The sequence below is a fragment of the Meleagris gallopavo genome, chromosome Z (genome assembly GCF_000146605.3).
Source record: "Meleagris gallopavo isolate NT-WF06-2002-E0010 breed Aviagen turkey brand Nicholas breeding stock chromosome Z, Turkey_5.1, whole genome shotgun sequence".
NCBI classification, from domain to species: Eukaryota; Metazoa; Chordata; class Aves; order Galliformes; family Phasianidae; genus Meleagris; species Meleagris gallopavo.
In genome coordinates, this window is record NC_015041.2 from 47,045,651 (window position 1) to 47,053,392 (window position 7,742).

Below are 7,742 nucleotides of genomic sequence, written 5' to 3' on the forward strand. Positions count from 1 at the left end.
TTTTTCTTTTTTTTCCCCCTAGGTAGTGGTTCAATAAAGTGTCTTCGTACTCAGCAGTCCAGTGGAAATGGATTTAGTCTTCATCTGTCTCTGGATCTGACCCCTAAATGTGGTGGTTTTTTCCCTCCTGAGGGGTTGCTGTTAACAACAGCACACGAGCTTTGTCCAGAGTGCATGGTTACTCCTACTGTGGCATTCTTGCATAACTGAAGAGCCTGCAAAATGTTGAAACTTGGTTTTAAATAGTCCTATGAAAAAACAAAGCTGCCCATCTGGTACATTAGCCGACAGGCAGAGTGAGTGTCCTCCCCTGTCCTGACTCTTGCACTTTGTGTTTAGCTGGTGCTGCATGTACGTAAATGTGACTAAAACTAAACACAGGCTGTCAAAGCAAGCAATTCTGCTTCAAGGGAGGCAAGTAATAAGTCAAGTTTTACAGTTTTCATTTTCAGTGACTTCTGAAAATGATTGCGTGAAAGGCTGCCTTTTCGTAGCTTCATCAGCCCTTCATCTGGCCTGTTCATTTGCCTTTCATCTTGCAATTTACAGATTATCCATACTAGCAGAACTTCTTAGAACCAAGAAATGGGACACTTGAAAATGTCTCATAGAGTGAAGGGGAATTGTCAGGAAGTTCCTGAATTAGGCTCAGCACAGGAAAGGGTGGAAGTTTCTGAAGTTTTTGGTCATTAAGTGGTTACAACAAGCAGTAATCCTGCTTGTGTTTACTTCAAATAAATTGTGAGGAAGAGCAATATGAAACTATGATGGGTAAAATAATTGAGGCTGAGCTAATAGGAAGCAATTAGTTACCCCTAGTTTTACTGACACGACTTTCTGGTTTTGCTTTACAGTGGAACTTAAGAGGATCAGCAGTGATTTTCATGTCTGTGAGTGTTGCCTACAGCCTTTTGTTTGTGTTTGTTTGACAACTTTCTGCATAGTTTACCAAAGTGGTAATTAATAATACTGTAATTGCCTACCATATAAAACTAGATAAAACTGTTTATGAACATATTGCATTTAGTTTTAGATATATGCATCACAGGTGTCCATGTGGCAAGGTCTTCCATTTCTAGGGATGTTTACTACTGTGATTGCATGTGATTCACTGGAAACACATCTTGTCACTCCTTTGGACGGTCTTGGGAAGGTTCTGCATGGGGTTGGTATGGATAGCTGATCTCATGGTGTGGCTTGTGGACAGTTTAAGTACTCTGGGAGCAAGCACATAGTTAGCTGCTGAGCTTGTGTTGATACCACTGAGTGTTTATTCCTGAAGGCATGGATTTCTGAAGACTCTGGCAGGCCTGGGTCTCACAGGAGCAATGGCAGTGCTGTGCTAAGCCCTATGGCTGCCTTCAGGAAGGCAGGTAGAATGGGTGGGTTACCGTTGGCTCACCCATCAAATCACTGCTATACCTCCTTCTCAGCAAGAGGGGGAGAGAAAATGCGTAGGTTGAGATAAGGACAGGGAGATCGTTCATCAATTACAGTCACAGGCAAAGCAGACTCAACTCAGGGAAAAATATTTTGATTTATTGCATATCAGTAACAGAGTGGAATAGTGATAAATAAAAACAAAACTGAAAAATAGCTTTTCTGCCTGTATGTTTTCTCATTCTCTTCCCTACTCCCCACTCTTCCATCTCATCCTCCGACAACTCTGAGCAGCACAGTGGGGTGGAGAATAGAGGTTGTTGTTAGTTCACAGCACTTTGTGCTGCCCCTTCCTCATGCTGCTCCTGTGTGTGGTCCCTCCTGAGGGCTTCATGAGTTGCTTCAGTGTTGGTCCACTCCACAGAGTACAGTCCACCAGGAATAGATAGCTTCAGTGTAGGTGTCCCGCAGGCCACAGTTCCTGTCAGGAATCTGCTCCTGCATGGGCTCTCCATGGACTGCAGCTTCCTTCAGGCCAGATCTGCAGCAAGTGGAGTCCATTACAGGCTGTTCAAATACAGTCCTCCGCAGGCTGCACAGGGACAGCCTGCTGGTCTTCTCCACAGGGACACTTCTCTAGTGAGGAGCACCTCCTTCCTTCCTTTTTCTCTTCATGGCTGTTATCTCACAGCTTTCTCTGGCATCACTACATCGCTGCTGTGCAGTGGTTGTTTTGTTTTGTTTTGGTTTGGTTTTTTCTCCTTTCTTAAATTTGTTATCACAGAAGTGTCGTCAGGATTGCTGAGGTGCAACCAGTGAGAGGTCTGGGTGGAACTGGCTATGACTGGAGTCAGCCCCATATCTCTTCTCACATGGAAGGCCAGCCCTCAGCTCCGTGCACTATCAAAATTGTGCCACATAAACCCAATACATCAAGGGCTTTCTTGTACACTGAGGGCCGCTTATGCCAAGTTTTCATGTTTCTGATCTAGCATCTTGTTAGCAGTCCTGGTGCATCAAAACCTCCTGCAGCCACTCACAGACATCTGTGACGGGGACACTGACGCACTCAGATGGAAGAATACCCAGCACCTGGCCCTGGTGTCTCTGGGATAAGTGAGTCTAGCAAGTATGTGGATTAGAGAAACACAGGACCTATGAGGAAATCTTAAATTTCTTTAGAGAGGGCAGAAGTCTGTGTCTGAATAGAGGTGAGGACAAGAGCAGTGGAGCAATATCATGAACTGGAGCAGCTAGAATTGAAGTGTCCAGCCAACTATTCTGTTTTCTATTCCTGCCTATCTGTTGCACAACAGGATCTGAATTCATTTACAAGTGTATCAACAAATCCAGCCAGAGAGAAAATGACACTGAGGTGTGTATCCAGATAGATAACTTGTGAATCACGGAAAGGATAGAGATCCACTCTGACTAGGCACACCTGTGTTTAAAAATAAATAGAACACTTCTGCATATACTGATGTCTTGATTTCAGGACCTGCATTAATGTTTTACTCTCTTTTCCAAAGAGGATACTTGTCCTCTGCCATGCATTCAAAGATGCCTTCACTATTATCTTGCAGAGCGTGCTTTACTAAATCTCTGTCTCAGCAGCATTGCCACCATAAGCAGCCCCTTGTCTTCTAACTGTGCTATAACATGCAGCTGCATATGTCTGGCACCACAGTGGCATGATTTCTGTCCTTCTCCAAGACTAAAGATGTTCAATTACAGTGAGCCATTCCTCTCTGCACAGAGAGCAGATGTAGATGCTTCAGCTTCACGTGCACTCATGCTGCTCCCTGTAATCTATGCCTGCCCAACCTGGTGGAAGAAACACCTGGGCTGGTTCTACGTGTCACAATCCATCTGGCAGCCCCCAAGCTTCAGGATGGCCTGCTTATGGCATTGGTGGGGGAGGCTGCTTCATCATGGCATAGGGTGCAATGCTAGAGACTTCACTTCTGGCATGGTCAGGTGATATGGCTACTTCTCACTTTACTGCTCTCTTTCCTTATCACAAATTTTCAAGCTGCTTTTTGCTTATTTTCAAGCCAACTCTTTGTGTCAGAAGTCTTGTCTATGATTCCTTAGTTACTGTTTAATCCAGCTGATGATCATTTTACTCTCTAGCGTTATCACTTCGGGGTTTCTCAGCACCTGGGACTTCTCAGCATAGTTTAGTGAGTTTCATTCACATGGACATCTCAAATTACACCCCTTTCTAATCAGATATTATTATCCATGCCATTTCACAAAGGGATAAGTGTTTGCATCCTCACATCTCTCTGTTACTCTTGCAAGGTATCTGATCCTTAATGGCATATTCTCCAGTATTGACATGTTGATCCTCCCCTACAGTCTTCAAAGTGCATTAGCTTCCCTGTGAGTGGCACTAACAAGCCTTCAAGACTCACTTACTGCTGCTTCTTTACCTATTGTAAGAGCAATTTTCTTGCGAACTGCATCTCTTGTCATGATGTGGTTGAGCACTGCTTCTCCATACCATTGCAAAAGTTTCTTTACCCTACTGTAATTCTCTGATTGGAGTTACCTGTTTAATCATTTCCTTCAAACAGTGTACTCCCTCACTCCCCCTTTACCACACTGAGGCCAGTGTTTGAGTCTCTGTATTATTATTATTTTTTTTTAATACAATTGTGAGTTGTCTGTCTTCTCTTCCTGGACAAAGTGTACCCTAGGAATGTGTGTTTTGATTCATTTCAGAAGAACTGAGCAAATCCTGAAGATTATTGTTGGGAACATATCAGAGTATTTTGTTTAATTTACTATGTCTGCTTTTCAGAGCATACTTCATTATCCTTGAACTGTCTGGTTTTTTTCCATCCTCTCAATTTTATGTCCCTAACAAACTGCAAAGGTTTCAATTTTTGTATGTCTCAGGATCAGATATCCTTGTGCGAGAGTACTGTCTTATAGCACCAAATGGCATGACAGAATTAACGCCTCATCCATCCCTAAATATTACTTTTGTCTTCAACTGCACGTCCAGCATAATAGAAGTGACTGGAGTGAACAGAAAGCAGCTGCCCTGATTCCTGAGGATCCAGGCCTGGCAGGGGTTGTCCTGCAAAATTCCAGCTTTAACCTGGCTCCTGCCAGGTCGTACATGGTGCCATCAGCATTTTGCTGCTAGGTGCTGGTCTCCATATTCCTGTCAAATCCTACTCAAAGACAGAACCATATTGCTAGATACTTCCTGCTTGGAGTTTCTCTAGGAGGTCTTCTGAGTGGCTGAAGAGGTGAGAGTTCTAACAGACGGCTGAATATGAAGATGCTACAGCTCTTTTCACCCAGACAACACAAAGTACAGAAGATGTAGCCCCCTTCCCCTCTGCCTGTGTCTCAATGGTACACAACTCAAAGCTAGACAGACACAAGCAGGGACTGAGCGTGTGCCCAGGAGGGACTCATTGCCCCTGCTTGGGATTGAGATTGTGGGGAGGAGGGAAAGATCGCAAGAACTCTCAACCCAAGCTGAAAAGTCCATTGGCAGAAAAATGCAGGACACCCCCTCCTGTCCCTGGCCTTTTGAAATCCAGCACAGACTACAGGCTGGCAAAATTGCCCAAAGATCTACATGGTGTTTCCATGTCCAGACAGTGCTTTCAGTGAAAGAGAAGTAGGTGCCTCTGCAGAAGATGTAAAAACAGTGAAAAAAACTGTTAAATGTCATTAATTGTATTCATGGCTTGCCTTTATCTGGCTCATGAATAGAGTGGAGTGGGGAAGCAGAGCAACTGAGCTGGGGAAAGCAGGGTGTTTACAAAATTCCCAGCTGCAAAGCCATCAGCAGTGGGCACGTGGAGAAGGGAGAATGAGGACAGTTGTCTGCCTTTCATGGAAGTGCTTACAGGAAAGGGTACACTGAGGAGGACATGAGTCTGACTTGGGTTATGTTCCCCAGCTTCTGTGTCTGGGATAGGGCAGAGGAATTGCAGGGAGATCATGCTACAGGTGTGCACTGCAAGTTACACGGGCAGTTGAGAGAAAGCAGAGGGGGGACACAAACTCATTTTTCTAGGAAGCAGCTCTAGAGGCACTCGAGTGCAAGCACTGGAAGCGCTGCAGACGTGCTGTCTCGAGTTAGGTACAATCTGTGGAGATGTGAAAAGCATCTCCCTGGCAGCAGTGCCCCCCCTCCATGCAGCACACACACAGCTGTGTGCGAGGATCGCTGGCATTTGCTTCTGATCAAGGAAAGGCTTAGAGTGCCTGGGACTCTGAGTCCCAGGCTAAGCAGCTAGCCCCTTTGTGTTTTGATTTAGTGAGCCAGCACTGAGCTGATTTGGCTCCTGGGGACTGGAGAAGCACACAAGATAATGCACTTCTCTCTCCAGGTGGGAAGCTGGTTTGGTGCCTTATTACTGTAATTGCCAAATCCATCAGTCACTGCAGACTCTCCCTTGGACTTCATCTTCTTTTACCCTCTGCTCTGGAAAGGATAGACAGCCAGTTTGGACAATGCTTACTGAAAAGTGCTTGGGATTTTTTTATTCTGGACTGTGTCTCTGGGCACCCTTGTTCCTGTCTTTCTTTAAAGGTAAGGTAAGCTTGCATGTGGTTGTCCATCTTTATTATTTTCCCCCTAAACACCAGTTACACCCACCCCAGCTCTGTTTTCAGGACTCGTATCTGCATGTAGTTTAAACTTCATCAGAATCCAGTATTGAAGTTGAGGGGAGTTTTGTAATCAGTTTGTCTAAGTCTGTAGATCTTATGCTACTGAGCACCCTCTCTCAAAAAAGGAAGAAGTGTACTTTTTTAATGACAGCTGAGCTGCTTTCACTCTCTGAAGTTAATTGAAATGATTGCATTTGAGGACAGAAGTGTTCTTTCTTTTTAAATTTTTATCAGTGATTTTATTTTTTTGGTGGAGAATGAGAAACTGAGGCTTTACAGGATGGATATGAGAATCATATAGGTGAGTTGCTGAAAGAGTGTTTTTCTACAGAGAAAATACTATCAGAAGAAAAAATTTAACTGTTTACTTTATGTGCATGATTTGCTAATACTTGCGGCTGCATAAGCACATGAATTTGCTATTCATAATTTAATGTTTTTCTCTTCTATCTTTTAGTTTGTTTCAGTAAGAATCTTTCCAGACCATGATGGGCGTAAGCTAGAAATATTTAATAAAAACAATAATGGGCTCCTGTAGGCTGAGGTGTTACCGGTGACTAACCTGTCTTCTGAAGTTTCTGCATGTTACAAGTGAAAGTAATACCTGTGTTCCAAAACATGAAGGATTGCAAATGATAAAAATTTTTGAAGTGAAAAGGAAAGCTGAAATCCATAGTTTTTAAAGATGTTCAGGTTTCTACACAAAATATGCTTTCTTATCTAATACCTTTTTATATGAAGCATACATACCTGCAACAAATGTGAATTTTAAAACTGAGTATTGCAGTGTGTTGAACCGTGTTGTGTTATCTGTGGTTTCTGCATAAAGAAAGGAGGATTGTCTTTATAAAGCAGAAAATGTAGTTCCCATGCTTGGGAAATGCAAAAGCACAGGAGAATTACCTATATGTGATGTTGCACTGGACTGTAAGTGTCACATAGTTCACTGGTTCACCTGAATCTGCAAAACAACTGTGAATTTCACTGTTACAGCTCCACATTTCAGCTGCCTGATGCAGCAGTAGTATTTCAGAAAATGTTCCTCCACCTTGCTAAGTTAAGAGATTGCTACCCTTCTAAGACGTTTCTGTGCTACTTCAGAGCTGAGCTGAAATCCAAGTGATGGCTGCTAGTTATTGATTTAGCTCTGTTTATATACAGGCACTCAAAATATGTCCTTTCAAATAGTTAGTGATCACTAATTCACTGAGGAGGATGTTCAGTTTTTGTGAGTAGCACTTGACTCAAACTGCTTTTATAAATAATTGAGAGGATTTTTTATTAGGTGCTTTTACCACAAGTTTACAAGTATGTACTGTTACAGATAACTGCTAATACAGCATAGAATGAACCTCTAATGAAGATGGGCCATGTTTACTCTCTGCTCTATGGATATATCTATTTTCTTCAAGAAAAAGAAAAGCCACAGCAATTGGGCAGTTGGACCAGAAGAAAAAAAGTTGAGATGATCTTAACGTGGTATCAGTAGCAGAGCCTTTTAAGTAATGAACTTCAGATGAACTCCCACAGGACTGCTTAATGCATGGATGTTGCAGCAAGCCTGTCATAATTAACATCACTCTCAGGTAGTGCTGTGTTGTTTCAACAGAATTCGCAGTATTAGTAATTTCTCACAACTGAAAGCTCCAGGGGAGCTGGCTGACAGGCAAGTTGTAAAAATGATTAGGAAAAAAATGGCAAGCCACAGCAACAACAAA